Source organism: Ovis canadensis, chromosome X, assembly GCF_042477335.2.
Source record: "Ovis canadensis isolate MfBH-ARS-UI-01 breed Bighorn chromosome X, ARS-UI_OviCan_v2, whole genome shotgun sequence".
NCBI lineage: Eukaryota > Metazoa > Chordata > Mammalia > Artiodactyla > Bovidae > Ovis > Ovis canadensis.
The window spans coordinates 2,132,015-2,148,804 of record NC_091727.1 but is presented as its reverse complement, the minus strand read 5'-3'; the positions used below and the strand labels follow the sequence as shown (position 1 = coordinate 2,148,804).

General features: G+C 43.7%; 1 protein-coding gene across 20 annotated transcripts in view; it reads left to right on the top strand.

The window, feature by feature from the left end:
* LOC138431382 (zinc finger protein 665-like) overlaps positions 1 to 16,790 on the top strand; it is a 170,773-nt gene that overhangs the window by 83,425 nt on the left and 70,558 nt on the right. Inside the window, exons 6-8 of one of the 20 annotated variants that reach the window (XR_011253658.2) lie at positions 2,813 to 2,872; positions 6,028 to 6,103; positions 12,582 to 12,731. The exons of 18 other annotated variants lie outside the window; for them this stretch is intronic. The gene's annotated coding sequence lies outside the window, so the exon portion shown is untranslated. The remainder of the gene's footprint in view (positions 1 to 2,812; positions 2,873 to 6,027; positions 6,104 to 12,581; positions 12,732 to 16,790) is intronic. One more of the 20 variants, XR_011253649.2, reaches the window with a different exon arrangement.

Sequence of the window (16,790 nt, the reverse complement as noted above, 5' to 3'; positions counted from 1 at the left end):
TGTCCGACTCTTTGCAACCCCATGGACGGCACCGCTCCAGGCTTCCCTGTCCGTTGCCAGCTCCCAGAGTCTGCTCAAACTCATGTCCATTAAGTCGGTTACATGCATGTCTGCATTCAAATTTTGCTTTAAAAACTTCAAATTGAAAACAACCTCAGTATAGATAGAAGTAATAAAATTACACTAGCAGATATCCTTGTCCCATTTCAAATTTTTATGCAGAAGCTTTAATAAATTATTAGGAATAATTCTAAATATGCAGATGTTGGAAATACCCTTTGTCAGATGAGAGTTTTTTTCTTACCATGATAGTTAAGAGTTTTATTAGAAATCAGTGATGGATATTATCAAATGCTTTATCTCCATCTCTTTAGATGATTATTTATATGTATTTTTGCTTCTGTTGTGTGGAGAATTGTATTGAAGGTTTTTAAGTGATAAATCAGCCTTGCATTCCTCAAACAAAACCTACTTAAATAAGATACGTTTCTGCTTGTAAATACCCCTGGATTTAATTTGCTCATATCTTATCTACAATATGTGTCTCTCCATACTTCAGGGACATTTTATTTAATGCCGTTTTTAGATTTGATTTTAGAATCATGTATAGTTATAAAATAAGTAGAAAGGTTTTTCTCCCTCTCTCTGTTATCTGCAAATTTGTTAACGTCCTCAGAAAATAATGGGGAGGTATTTTTTTCCTCTCTTTCTGTTGTCTGCAAATTTGTTTCATCATTCAATGCCAGGAGAATTTACCACTCTATCCATTGGGTTGGGAATTCCTTCTGTGGAAGTTTTAAAGATAATATTAAAAAAAAAAATCATTGCAAAGTGAATGGGAGTCAGTGAGTTTCTGTTCTTCAGTTATCATTTTGATAACTTATAAAAAGCACTTGTCTATGTCATCTAAATTGTCAGTTAAATTAGCATCAATCTGCACGTGGTGTCCTTTTAATATATCACTCATGCCAGCAGCGTGTAAACAAGAGATTGTCTTTGGTAGATTTTACTTTAGTTATGCTGTCATCTTTCTTTTATTCTGCTGTGACCTCATGAGAGATTTATAAAGTGCATGATTGTTTCCCGAAAAGTGGGCTCCCCTGGTGGCTCAGACGCTAAAGAAGCTGCCTGCCGTGTGGGACACCCAGCTTCCCTGGAGAAGGACATGGCAACCCACGCCAGTATCCTTGACTGCAGAATCCCATGGACAGAGGAGCCTGGCAGGCTACAGTCCATGGGGTCGCAGAGAGTCAGGAATGACTTAGCAACGAAGCAACCGCAACTTGGATTTATATATGTAGTCTTTGGGTTATTTGCTTCCCTGGTGGCTCAGATGGTAAGGCATCTGCCTGCAATTTGGTAGACCCAGGTTCGATCCCCGGGTCAGGAAGTTCCCTTGGAAAGGAAAACAGCAACCCGCTCCCGTACCCTTGCCTGGAAAATTTCATGGACAGAGGAGCCCGGTAGGCTACAGTCCGTGGGGTTGCAGAGTCAGACACGGCTAAGCAACTTCACTTTCACTTTCTTTTGGATTACATTTTCTATATATTTTTTAATATTTTCTATGTTATATATTATATTTGGGGGGGCGCTGTTTGTTTTTGCAGCATACATACAAGGCTAAATCCAAAATAATTTTTCAGACTCTCTTTTTCTGGCGTATGTACTAGTGTCAGAGTATTTTGAACACATTCAATTGGAAGTGCGTAACATTTGCTTTCTTACATTGTGTTTTTATTATGGTATGTTTTACTATTATTACATGTTACAATTTTCATTTACATGGAGGTTTCTTCTTTGTTCAGCACGCTATTTGGAAGTGCATTGCTTCATTTTCAAATAATTGGAAATGTATCATCATTTTGTCATTGATGTTTAACCTAATTTTACCAAGACTGTAGACTATGAGCTGTCAGCGTGTTGACGTGAATTATGTTCTAGTATATTTCTCACATCAAGTGATTTTTCCAAGTATACCTTAAAAGAGTGCATACTCTGTATTTTTGGTTCAGATATTGTTAACCTATCAATTACATTCTCTTTATCCTATTTGCCCCACCCCACCCCTATTAATTACTATCAGGTTCTGTGACCATTTTGTTGGAATCACCCAGTCTGAGATAGTACTGTCTCTACTGAATGGGTCAGTATCCTTTATAAAATCTCCTTATTACCCTCAAGCCTTCCTAGTCTAACATGAGACTAATTACCCCTTGGTTAATGTTTACGGGACACATTTTTTTTTCTATTCTTCTGCTTAGACTGTAGTGAATATTTGCATGACACATTTTTTTTTTCTATTCTTCTACTTAGAATGTAGCTACTCTCATATACCTTCAATATCGACAGAGTAGACAGCATATAATTGCAACTAGTTTCTTTAATGTAATCTGGGCATATGTTCGTTTAATAGAATTTGGAATATTTAGACCATAAATATCCAGTGTAATTTAATGGCTCTGTTGACACTGAAGCCAAACACAGTGTCTTGTTTGTTGGGTTGTTTCGTCTCTTTATGCCTATGCTATGCTCCTGTTCGTCTGTACCATGCCTCGTAAATGTTTTATTTGAATTCTATTTGTGTATTTATTTATGGCTGTGCTGGGCTTTGCATTTGCAAGAGCTTTCTCTAGTGGCGAGTGGGGGCTACTCCTTGTTACAATGTGCAGGCTTCTCATTGTATTACCGTCTCTCCTTTCAGAGTGTGGGCTGTAAGACGTGTGGGCCTAGTTGCCCAAAAGTTCCTAGTCCCTCATTATAATTCATATTCAATTAAAATGTATTTTTTCCCAAGTCCTTTTGTATTTTCTAGGAACAGCCACTTTTGATCGTTCAAAGCGCCCGGTGTCGTAAGGATATGTGTCAATCGGAGGCAAGTATGACATAGTCATTACTGCTATCCCAGATTTCTTGAATTAATGAACTCAGTTATTAGCTTCATCAGTACTCAGTACGCAACCAATAAATTCCCAGAAATACAGACACAACCCTGAGAGAATCATGTGGCATGTGCTAAGGATGTGTTCTTTGTCCTTCACGAAATTCTGTGAAGGCCCATCAGCTATGCACATAGCCATTTCTACATATATTTATATGTGAAAATTGGTTGAATATCTTGATTAGATAATGGCTAATTTGTTTCATTACAAAAAGGGCAGATGAGTAATTAAACTCAGAACTCTTACACCCAGGAGTGACCCCTCTGAACACCTTCAGTTATGGACATAATTAAGTGTGATGAATTGGGTACCGCAATTAAAAACACTCATGCTGGGGTCAGGAGAACTTGGCCCCACCCTATAAAAGGGCACCCACCCTTTCCTGCTCATTTCTTCCTGGTTATTTATTTGCAAGTCTTCACATTGTTAAGAAAAAATATGTAGCAAGTTTCTCTTCCATCTTTTCATGGTAGCAGACATCTTTTCTCTCTGTTTCAAATATACCAAGTTACCTCTTTTTTTGTTTTCATCTACCTTTATTAAGATACAAGTGAAGTCGCTCAGTCGTGTCCGACTGTTTGTGTGTCCTACTCTTTTGTGACCCCATGGACTGCAGCCTACCAGGCTCCTCCGTCTGTGGGATTTTCCAGGCAAGAACACTGGAGTGGGTTGCCATTACCTTCTCCAGGAGGTCTTCCCAACGCAGGGCTTGAACCCAGGTCTCCCACATTGTAGACAGATGCTTATACCGTCCGAACCAACTGATGTATAATATACGACATATACGACATTTTTTATCTAGTTTTATTAAGATAAAACAGATGCATAATGTATGACGTATAATTGATGCTTTTGAACTGTGATGTTGGAGAAGACTCTGGAGAGTCCCTTGGACTGTGAGGAGATCCCACCAGTCCATCCTAAAGGAAATCGGTCCTGAATATTCATTGGAAGGACTGATGCTGAAGCTGAATCTCCATTACTTTGGCCACCTGATGCCAAGAACTGACTCACTGGAAAAGACCCTGTTGCTGGGAAAGATTGAAGGCGGGAGGAGAAGGGGACAACAGAGGATGAGATGGTTGGATGACATCACTGATGTCATGGACATGAGTTTGAGCAAGCTCCAGGAGTTGGTGTTGGACAGGGAGGCCTGGTGTGCTATGGTTCATGGGGTTGCAAAGAGTCGGACACGTCTGAGCAACTGAACTGAACTGAACAGAACTGACATATAGTATTGTATTAATTTTAGGTGTACAGCATACTGACTTGATATGTGTATATATTGAGAATGATGACCACAGGAAATCTAGTTAACAGCCATCACCTCACCTAGTTGCAATCTTTTTTTATAATGAGCGCTTGTAAGGTCCACTCTGGCAACTATCAAATACACAATACAGTGTTGTTAGTTACAGACACCAGTCCGTACGCCACATCCGCAGGATTTGTCTTTTTTTAGAGCTGTAATCGGAGGATAATTGCCTTACAGCATTGGGTTGGTTTCTGCCATACATCAGTGTGAAGCGTCCGTACATATAAATCGGCTTCCCTGGTGGTGCAGCTGGGAAAGAATCCGCCTGCAATGTGGGAGACCTGGGTTCCATCCCTGGGTTGGGAAGATCCCCTGGAGAAGGGAGCAGCTACCCACTCCCGTATTCTGGCCTGGAGAATCCCATGGTCTGTATAGCCCACGCGGTCGCAAAGAGTCAGACACGACTGAGCGACTTTCACTTTCATAAATATACGTATGCACCTTTTCTGTTGTCTCATCATTCAGTCCTCAGGAAAGTAAGGCGGTTTAATAAATACAGTCATTTCTTTCATTGGATATCATGCTATCTCCACCTAAATTGACATTGCTCCTTTCAACTTGAATGTATTTAATAAGAAATGATTCCTGGAGCTCATTTCTATCCACATTAGATTAACCATCACCATCTTTTCTTTATATCTGTGTAATGAGGTGTGCCTTTTTTGATTGTAGAAGAAAAACGGTATTCTCACTCTCATTAACACATCCACCGTGTCCCACTGAAGGAGCTACGTTAAGCTTCGTAGATAAATCAGATCCCTGGGAGATCAATTAGGACATCACCCAGATGATCTGGGTCAATAGCTGCTTGTGATTTATAGAATATCAATCAGAAATCAAAAGGAAGCATATGGTAATAATTCAAGTGTTGGACGGGTTTAATAATTCTTGATGCTCGTTTTGATCATGTTTCCAGCAGAATCACCCCCTTTATCTCTGGACTCTTGTCTCAGCAACGTTGGAAGGCAGTCTGGGACTTTCTCAACAGTTGAGCACACAGTTACCACACAACCCAACAATTTAACCCCTTGATGTGTATCTAAGATAAATGACAGTGCAGAGTAAACTCACATAGGAACATGCATCGCATTATTATTCATGAGAGGTAGAAGGCGGAAACAAACCAAATATCCATCGACGGATGGGTGGATGGATAGACGGTTGAACAGAGGAGGCCCGTCCTCTCAATTGAGGCTTCCCAGGTGGCCCAGTGGTGAAGAATCTGCCTGCAATTCAGGAGACCCAGGTGCAATCCCAGGGTCAGGAAGATCCCCCGGAGAAGGAAATGACAACTCACTCCAGTATTCTTGCCTGGAGAACCCCATGAACAGAGGAGCCTGATGGGCTACAGTCCATGGGGCCGCAGAGAGTCGGACTTTACAGTCTCTTTAACTTTTAACTCGCAACACAAGATTGGGGTTCATCAGTGGCTACTTGAATAGAACAGTTCATGGATGCCCAGTTGGAAAAAAGACCGCATTGCTGTGTTACTTCCGTCTCAGACTTTTTTTTTTACAGCTGCAGGCAGCTTTTCTCTGAAGCGTTCTGTATCACCCAGCGCAGCCACTGGTGTGCTGGCCTTGGTTGCCATGGCAACTTCCCTTCCACTCATCCGTAAGGTCCAGGACCCTCAGGCATGGTCCAGTCTCATGAAGCATCCTAGCATGTGTGAAAGAAAAAGCCACTCTGTTGTTTTTTTTTTTTTTTTAATGTGCCTCAATTTTAAAGTCTGTTTTGCATCCGTTACAATATTGCTTCTGTTATACATTGTAGGTTTTATTGCCGAGAGGCCCGTGGAATCTTTGCTCCCTGACCTTGGATGAAACCTGTGCCCCCTCCATTGGAAGGTGTGAAGTGTTAACTCCTGGGACACCAGGGAAGTCTGAACCTCTGTCCTTTAACCCACAACACACAAGAGCTCGTTTTTGCATTGCTCAGAGATATAACATTCGCATTCTCGATTAGGCTTCTCTTTCTCGGGTGGTCCTAGTGATAGAGACCCTGCCTTCCAATGCAAGAGACGTAAGAAACGCGGGTCAGATTGCTAGGGGGTCCCCTGGAGGAGGGCATGGCTACCCACTCCAGTGTTCTTGCCTGGAGAATCCCATGGACAGAGGCGCCTGGTGGGCTACAGTCCATGGGGTCACAGAGAGTCTGACGTGACTGAGGCAATTTAGCACACGTGCGTGCGTTCAAATTCCCAGTACCTTCTAACTTACACATTTGCTTCTTGGCACTGATTTCACAGCTACCAACCAAGTGTTTGGAATGCCTTCTTGTTCCGGGTGACTGAATCCCAAAGAGTCAGACTGCCTGCATCATTAAACCCTTCTTAATGGCCTGTGCCAAATTAGTCTTTTTCACATTGATTTAACAAGGATTTATGGGCTGCCCACCCATTCCAATGGGCTTCCCTGGTGGCCCAGATGGTAAAGAATCTACCTACAATGCAGGAGACCTGGGTTTGATCCCAGGCTGCCACCTGACATTGAGCAGAGTTCCCTGTGCTGTCCAGCAGGGCCTTGCTGGTTCTCCATGTTAAATGCAGCAGTGTGTCCATGTCCATCCCAGACTCCCTAACTATCCCTTCCGCCATCCTTCCCCCTGGTGACCATAAGGTTATTACAGAGTATTAAGCAGAGGTCCCTGTGCTGTCCAGCAGGTCCTTGCTGGTTCTCCATGTTAAATACAGCAGTGTGCCCATGTCCATCCCAAACTCCCTAACTAGCCCTTCCCCCATCCTTCCCCCTGGTGATGCCAAAAGCAGACAAGCATATTACCAAAAAAAAGAAATTAAGAAAAATTACAGGCCAGTATCACTGATGAACATAGATGCAAATACCTCTGTGCTTTCTTACATGTGTGTGTGTATGTGTGTGTGTTCAGTCACTAAGCCGTGCCCTACTCTTTGCAACCCTATGGACTGTAGCCGGGCAGGCTCCTCTGTCCATGAGACTCTCCAGGCAAGAATATTGGAGTGGTGCCATTCCCTCCCCCTAGGGATCTTCCTGACCCAGGGATTGAACCCACGTCTCCTGGGTCTCCTGCATTGGCAGGCACAGTCTTTATCCACGGAGCCACCTGGCAATCCCATATATCATTTCAGTGTCTCAGCCAAAGTATCCTTTAGGTCCTTGTCGATCTCTCTGTCTCTCTTGCCCGCTGCATCCATTAGCCACACTCCAGAGGCATAACCAAGACAGACTGTGTCTTGCTTCCCTTGAATGGATCCATCCCACAGCTCCAGCTTGATCAACTGAACAACTAACTGGCCTCTCCATCTCCACTGTTTCCCGTCCCTCTCGTCGGTACTGTGCCTGGGGTTCCTCTTCAGAAAGCGAAAGCAGTGTGTGCCCCTCTTTTCTTCAAAGCGTTGCAGTGGCTCACTCTTTCTGTAGGGTCACGGCCGAAGCCATCTAGATGACCGCAGGGCTGACGTCAGCCATTGCTGTTGTTACTAGCCTCCACTTCCCGGCCACACGTACCTCCCAGCTGTGCTTCAAATAAGCCTGCCAGGTCTGTGCCTCTGGACGTTAGCCTTACTATTTATTTTCCCTGAAACGTCTCCCTCTAACCAGAGTCACACTCAGCTTCCTTTCCTCTTCAAGTCTCACATCAAACATCACATTTTCCATTTTAAAAAATGCATTTAATTATTTTATCATATTTAAAATCTGACTTCTCTGGGTCTTGGTTGCCACACGTGAAGCCTTAGTTACAGCATTTAGACTCTAGCTCCCTGAGCGGGAATCGAACTTGGGCCCCCTAAATTGCGAGCTCAGAGTCTTAGCCACTGGACCACCAGGGAACTCTCAGACACCCTATTTTCAGAGTCCTCTCCTGATCATGCTGTTTGAAATCTGACACCCCCATCCGCTTCTGGTCGCTCATACTCCGCGTATGCATTTCTGCAACTCTCATAACTTCTTAAGATATTATATAGCGCGTTTGTTATACTCTCTGTGTCTTGTAACTCAAAAACAATTTCCACAAGTGCAGAGGTCTTTGTCAATCTTCTTTTCTCCTCTAATGTATCCCTAACACCTTAGGAAATGTCTAGAGTAGAGACAGTGTTCTTTAAATGGTATTGAATTAATGAAAGAATTGAATTGAGAGGCTTCTAATGTAGGCAAACCATCAGGATAAATATGATAAAATTCTTCCATGCTGTGGCTGTCTTTGGGGTCTGTATAGCATGGTGTTTGAAGATGGATCTATATTAGATAAAAATGCATATTGATAATGCCTGGGGAGATATTAGGATCTAACTTAATGTTGAGAGAAGAGACAGTGAAATGATTTTAAACCCGCAAATGAAAACAGAAGGCTGCAAATGAGGGAAATATTTTAAAACCCAAATAGAATAAATGAAGTGAAGGAAACGGCAACCCACTCCAATATTCTTGCCTGGAGAATCCCATGGACAGACGAGCCTGGCGGGCTACAGTCCAGGGGGTCTCAAGAGTCGGACATGACTCAGCAACTAAACCACCACAAATATCTTAGCTATTAATTCAGCTATATCAAAAACTGCTTTAAATGTTAAGGTTTTAAATATAGTGATTAAGAGAAAGAGGTTGTAAGAGCATGTTTAATTTTCTTTTAAGGGACACATACATATTGTGTAAAGGAAACCCATTTGAAATGTAAACTCAGAGATAGAAAGTGAAGATTTAAGCAGGCCTGCGCTAATCAATGAAAGAGAAATCAAAAGATGCATTAATTTTTGAGAGACTAGATTTCAGGACAAGGAAAAGCGTTGAGGGTGAATATATGTTAAAGTGGACAGTTCTCCTTGGAGGTTTATCAGTCTGAAATGTGTACTCACCAGGAGTATAAAAATATAGGAGGTAAAACCTTACAGAAGTGAGAGAAGAAAGAGAAAAATTCCCTCTTTCTAGCTGTAGAATTCCACTTACCTTCATCAATAACTGATAGATCCCTCAGGCTGAAAATCAGTAAGGGCGTTGCTCAGTGTAACAGCTGTATCATTCAAGTTGATCTCATTGGTGTTTATAGAATATTCCATCCAACCATAGCAGCAAGCACATTCTTCTCAAGTTCACTGGGAACACATTCTGGGTGATAAACCATGACATACCCTAAGTGAAAGAACAAAAATAGAAAATAGCTTCCTAGTGTACATGGATCTAAATTAGAAAGCAAGGACTGAAAGATAGATCAAGAATTCTCAACTCACTGGAGATTAAATGACACAGTTCTGAATGACTCGTGGGAAAAAAAATACAGCTTATTGAAACATGTACGGTGCAATGAAAGCTGGGTTTCATGGGACTTTTACAATATCAAATGCACATATTAGAAAAGAGAGATATAAAAAGGATAACCTAAGTGTCTTAGGGAAGCATAGAAAGTGAATTTAGATTTAAAGCAAATTTTAAAAAATCAGTTATATAAATTAGAGATCAATAAATTAAAAAAAAAAAAGGAAACCCACAGAGAAACATCAACAACACAAATAATAGGTGTCCAAAAATATCAGTGATCAAGTCGTCTATATTGTCTGCAGGTATAGGATGAAAGTGTGGTCACTCAGCTGTGTCCAGCTCTTTGCAAATCCATGGACTGGATCTTCTTGACACAGGGGTCCAACCTGGGTCTCCTGCATTGCAGGCAAGGTCTTTACCATCTGAGCCACCATGTAACCACCTGGATGGTCATACCTATTTCTTAAGAGTAGGAGGCAGCGGTTTGATGGAAATTGCTTATGATTTAAATTTCAAAATATGCAAGGGTGATTAAACAGTTTGTTTATGGAGTTAAAATTAGAAAACTGATGAAAATAGATTCCTAAGAAATGGAAACCATTACAAGAGCTGTTAGAGTCCAGAGGGGACTCAGAAGAAATATTACCACATTGCTTGTGGGTGCGTGCCAAGTCACTCAGTCATGTTTGCCTCTTTGCGACCCCATGGATGGTAGCCTGCCAGGCTCCTTTGTCCGTGGGATTTCCCAGGCAGGAATATTGGAGCGGGTTACCATTTCATTCTCCAAGGGGGTCTTCCCAACGCAAGGGATCAAACCGAGGACTTCCACATTGGCAGGCAGATTCTTTTTCTCCTGAACCACCTGGGAAGCTCAACCTCTATGAGATAAGTAGCTTTCTCAACTGTCATAGAGATGGAGGAATTAAAGCTCAAAGAATCGGTATTAGCCAGTTTATCGTCCATGGAAAAGAGAGTCAGCGTTGAACTTGGTCACGGACATGAAAAGTTCACAGTCTTTGGTACTCACGCTTTCTCATTTTGTATTTGTAAAGCAAGGAAAATGTATCCCAATGAGAGAGATTATATAGAAATAAAATACGACACTCAGCATCATATGAATAGTTACCATTATAACATCCATTTCCGTATTACGGAGCTATTTCTGCACCCCAGCAAATGACCCATCATAACAGTGATTTGTAGATCTTGTTGTAAAACCTTCTAATAAAAATTCCTCTGTAAGTATTCAGTTCAGTTCACCAGGAATTCATCAGCTTGTCTTTTAACAATGTAAGCAAAACGAAAAGTGAGGTTTCATACCAAAGCGTTTGGGAGCTGGTGCGATGCCACTGGCAGGACTGATCCCATAAAGAGAAGTCTTTCAACAGGAGCCTGGAGGAGGTCAGGAGTTGTAGGAGCCTGGGTTCTAAGAAAGGCTGAAGCTCCAACACTTTGACCACCTGATGTGAAGAGAGAACTCATTGGAAAAGACTCTGATGCTGGGAAAGGTTGAAGGGGGGAGGAGGAGGGGACGACACAGGATGAGATGGTTGGATGGCATCACCGACTCCATGGAATTTGAGCAAACTCTGGGAGATGGTGATGGACAGGGAATTGTGGTGTGCTGCAGTCCATGGGGTCGCAAAGATTTGGACACAACTGAGCGACTGAACAACGGATTCCTTTTATTGGGCTCAGTGGTAAAGAATCAAGCTGTCACTGCAGCAGTAACAGGACACACAGATTTGATCCCTGGGTCTGGGACGATCCTCTGGAGAAGGGCATGGCAACCCACACCAGTATTCTTGCCCAGAGAATCCCAGGGACAGAGGAGCCTGGTGGAATATAATCCACAGGGTCGCACGTGTGAATTCCTTTCGGTAAACTTTATGCCCACTTGGAAAGTGTAATAGAAACAAAGCCACTTCCTTTAAACATGCTGGAGTGGGGCCATTCCCTACAGGAGAGAGAACCAGACCCTAAGTATCTGAGGAAGCACTTGGCTACATGTCCAGTTCTATACGGTCTCCAGTCTTGCCTTGAGCTCCAGATTTTCTACATTTGGAAAGCAGAGCTTTGCCCCCTCTGAATGGATCCGTCTGCTCGTGAAAACAAAGCCTGGTTTTTTGCTGTTCTTGTTATCCCAATAGGCCTGTGTGGGACCCTGTTCACACCAGGTCCATCTCAGCTTCCTTCCTCAGATGCAAAGTTTTTGAAAGGTAGAGACCTGATCATTACTCAAGTAGCAGCCAAGAGAAGAAAGAGTGTCAACTGAACCAAAAGCATGCTTTGAAATTAATTTCTTGTTTTGATATTAACTTCTTATTTCAATGCTTTCTTCTCTGCAGTCACCCTCTGGTTTTCCTTCTGTCTTTTAACTCTTGAGGTTTTTGATGGCTATGTCAAAGATCTCTTACGGTAAATGTCCCATTGCACTTGAAAATGTGTGGGTTATCATCCAGCATCTTTTGATATCCATTCATAACACATTTCTACAGTGATAACAACATGGATTCTGTATGATTTCAACACCTTGAGGCCATGAAATTTTTGCCCCGGGTTTTATGTCCCTGGATATGTTCCAGTGGCTCCAGGTTTGTTGTGTGGGAACTTGAATAGAATTTGTATCCCATTGTTGTGTGAAAATTGTGTAAACCTTCTTTATGTTGAATGGCTTCATACTGCTTATCCGGGTCTACTGTATTCTTCTACTTCTCTTTATATTCACGGTTACTTTTAAAGAGTTTGCTATTAAAATTCTAATTAAAAGCCTTAATTTACCTACTTAAAAATAATTGCAGTATACATTGGAAGTATATGTAGCCTTGTTCTGTATTTTCCAAGTCTCTTCTACATGCGTTAATCATCTTTTTCATAATAAAAAAGAAGTAGAAGTTTAAAAATGAAAAGGAAAACATGATGAAAAATGATGACAGAGGGTTGGAAAATCCAGACTGAGAGGCCCACATAGGCTGAACAGCCTGCTCCTTGGGAAGGTGTAAATAGGCTTTTCGGGAACCTCCATGGAAGGATGTGCAAATAGACAGCATAGCTCAGGCTGGTGGCCAGGGTAAGTGACGCTCGCGTTCTCGTTTGTAGGCAATGGGAACCAAGCAAATGCCCTTCAGAGAGGAGAAACGTAACTGCGCTACCTGGAAAATGGTAAACAATCATTTTAGGCCTGGAGGACCGGACTCTCAGAACCACGGAGCGTCACGGCAGCGTCACCAATATGATGCAACAAAGATGGTAGCCTTTTTTTTTCCCCATAGTTTACGTGAGCTTGTGATGGACAGGGAGGCCTAGCATGCTGCGATTCATGGGGTGGCAAAGAGTCGGACACGACTGAGCGACTGGACTGAACTGAACTGGACTGATACTTGATGTACAATGCTGTCTTCATTTCAGATGTTTGGCAAAGTGATTGAGCGATAGATAGACTTTCCCATATTCTTTTCCACTATGGAAAAAAAGCAGGATATTGAATATTTCTCACTGGATACTGACTCTAGTTCCCTGTGCTCCATAGTACATCCTTGTTGTTTATCTGTCTTGAACAGAGTGGTATGTGTACACTTCCCTGATAGCTTAGCTGGTAAAGAATCCGCCTGCAGTGCAGGAGACCCCAGTTCAATTCCTGGGTCAGGAAGATCCCCTGGTTCAGGAAGAGAAGGGACAGGCTGCCCACCCCAGTATTCTTGGGCTTCCCCGGTGGCTCAACTGGTAAAGAATCCGCCTGCAATGTGGGAGACCTGGGTTCGATCCCTGGGTTGGGAAGATCCCCTGGAGAAGGGAAAGGCTACCCGACTCCAGTATTCTGGCCTGGAGAATCCCATGGACTGTAGTCCATGGAGTTGCAAAGAGTCAGACACAACTAACCGACTTTCAGCTTGAGTGTGTGTATGTTAATCCCGAACTCCTGACTTATCCCTCCCTCCCTTTCCTGTTTGCTAACCCTAAGGTCGTTCTCTGCGTCAGTGAGTCCGCTTCTGGTTTGGTTCATTCATTTGTGTTATTTACTTTTATTTTTACATTGTTATTGGCGTTTAGTTGATTTACAATGTTGTGTTAGTTTCCTCTGTACCAAAGTGACCGAGTTACACGTATATCAACTCTGTTTTAGATTCTGTTCCCTTATAGATCGTTACAGAGTATTGCGTAGAGTTCCCTGTGCTTTACTCTAAGGACATATTACTCATCAGTTGTATATATAGTGGTGTGTATATGTCAATCCGCATCTCCAGATCTGTCCCTCTCCCTCCTTAGCCCCTGGTCACCATCAGTTCAGCTCAGTCATGTCCGACTCTTTGCAACCCCATGAATCGCAGCACGCCAGGCCTCCCTGTCCATCACCAACTCCCGGAGTTCACTCAGACTCACGCCCATTGAGTCAGTGATGCCATCCAGCCATCTCATCCTCTGTCATCCCCTTCTCCTCCTGCCCCCAGTCCCTCCCAGCATGAGTCTTTTCCAATGAGTCAACTCTTCTCATGAAGTGGCCAAAGTACTGGAGTTTCAGCTTCAGCATCATTCCCTCCAAAGACATCCCAGAGCTGATCTCCTTCAGAAAGGACTGGTTGGATCTCCTTGCAGTCCAAGGAACTCTCAAGAGTCTTCTCCAACACCACAGTTCAGAAGCGTCAATTCTTCGGCGCTCAGCCACAAGTTTGTTTTTTATATCTGTGCCTCTGTTTCTTTTGTAAATGAGTTCATGTGAACCATTTTTTAAGATGCCGCACATAAGTGATGTCAAATGGTATTTGTCTTTGTCCGTCTGACTTACTTCACTTACTATGACCATCTCCAGGTCCATCCGTGTGGCTTCAAATGGCGTTATTTCATTCAGTGATGTTATCCAGTATTTGTCTTTCTCTGACTTATTTCTTGAGAGTCCCTTGGACTGCAGGGAGATCCAACCAGTCCATCCTAAAGGAAATCAGTTCTGAATATTCATTGGAAGGACTGAAGCTGAAGCCAAAGCTTCGATCCTTTGACCACCTGATGCAAAAAGGTGACTCATCGGAAAAGACCCTGATGCTGGAAAAGATGGAAGGCAGGAGGAGAAGGGGGCGACAGAGGATGAGATGGTTGGATGGCATCACCGACTCAATGGACATGAGTTTGAGCAAGTTCTGGGAGTTGGTGATGGACAGGGAGGCCTGGCGTGCTGCAGTCCATGAGGTGACAAAGAGTCGGACATGACTGAGAGACTGAACTGACTGACTGACTTATTTCACTTAGTATAATGCCCTCCAAGCCCATCCATGTGGCTGCAAATGGGAAAGTTTCCTTCTTTCTTGGCTGAGTAATATTCATTTGTATATATGGACTGTGTGTGCTAAGTCACAGCAGTCATGTCCAGCTCCTTGCAACCCCATGGACTGTAGCCCACCAGGCTCCTCTGTCCATGGGATTCTCCAGGCAAGAATACCAGAGTGGGTTGCCATTTCATCCTCCAGGGAATCTTCCCAATCCAGGAATCGAAGCCGTGTGTCTTACGTCTCCTGCATCGGCAGGCACATTCGTTACCACTAGTTGTGTACGGGACGTCCCGTATATATGGACTCCATCTTCCTTATTCATTCATCTCTTCATGGGCTTGATCACATCTACTGAATACCTCCATTCCAGCACCTAGGTGAGACTCTGATTGGAAACCTTAATCTCACTCGGATACCCCACGCCGCTGGCCTCTCCACTCGTACAGCTGACTGAGGCAGGGACTCTCAGAGAGGTGTTATTCCTCTGTTATGCAAACACAACAGGGACCAAAGAGGAACCAGAACTGCTTGCTCCTGTGGGAAAGACCCAGCAGTTCCATGTGGATGAAGTTTGAGCTCAGACGGGCATGCACGCCAGATGATCCCCGTCTGTGACGAAATGTCATGAGAAAGCCCTGCTTCGTTGCTATCGTTCAGTCGCTCAGTCGTGTCTGACTCCTTGCAACCCCGTGGGCTGCTGCACGCCAGGCCTCCCTGTCCTTCACAATCTCCCGGAGCGTGCTCAAACTCATGTCCATCGAGTCAGTGATGCCATCCAACCATCTCATCCTCTGTCGTCCCCTTCTCCTCCTGCCTTCAATCTTTCCCAGCATCAGGCTCTTTTCCAATGAGTCAGCTTTTCACATCAGGTGGCCTAAGGATTGGGGCTTCAGCCTCAGCCTCGGTCCTTCCAATGAATATTCAGGGTTGATTTCCTTTAGGATGGACTGGTTGGATCTCCTAAGCCCTCCTTTAGACACACATCATAACTCCAAAGACATTCACCTCTCCCGGGACTTGTATGAACCAGTCGTGGTACAAGTCACTTTTCTCTGCTGTGTATTTTATTTTACTTACTTGTTTATTTATGTTTGGCAGTGCTGAGTCTTTGTTACTGCACACGGGCTTTCTCTGCTTGCAGCAAGCAGGGACATCTCTCTGGTTGTGGTGTGGGGGCTTGTCCTTCCCCAGAATACGTGAAAAATACAGATAAATCACAGCATCATTATGAGTGTTATAAGGATATGATTTGCAATACTCAGAGGATCATTTCAGTGAGTATAATGGTCATTACCCTGCCTATCCCAGGCTTCAGGAAAAGGTTGTCAATGTGGGGACCCACCCTGCCTCCCAACTGCTAAAGAAATGAGAAACCGCAGTTAACTACCCCTCACCCACTGGGCCAAACACCCTTGTATACTCACCCTTCTCCATAAACCTACCTGAGCCTGCTTCTCTTCCCAGCTGTCTTTCTCTCCTGCTCAGATACCACTCGTTTTGAAATTCAGGTGGCTCCGTGGTGAAAAACACAGCTGCCAGTGCAGGAGATGCAAGAGACGTGGGTTCGATCCCTGGTTCGGGAAGATCCCCTGGAGGAGGGCATGGCAACCCACTCCAGTATTCTTGCCTGCAGAACCCCATGGACAGAGGAGCCAGGTGGGGCTACAGTCCATGGGGCTGCAAAGAGTCAGACTTGACTGAGTGCACCCACTCACAGACTTACGCAGTAAGCACTTGGTAGGTGGCCAGTGTTAGGTAAACACTCTTCTCCTCTCTAGAAAGCATTCCTGCAGCCTCCTAGCAATGATTGCATCAAATCAAAACCACAGATTCGTTGATGCATATACCAGTCCATCCTGAAGGAGATCAGCCCTGGGTGTTCTCTGGAGGGAATGATGCTAAAGCTGAAACTCCAGTACTTTGGCCACCTCATGAGAAGAGTTGACTCCTTGGAAAAGACTCGGCTGCTGGGAGGGATTGAGGGCAGGAGGAGAAGGGGACGACCGAGGATGAGATGGCTGGATGGCATCACGGACTCGATGGACGT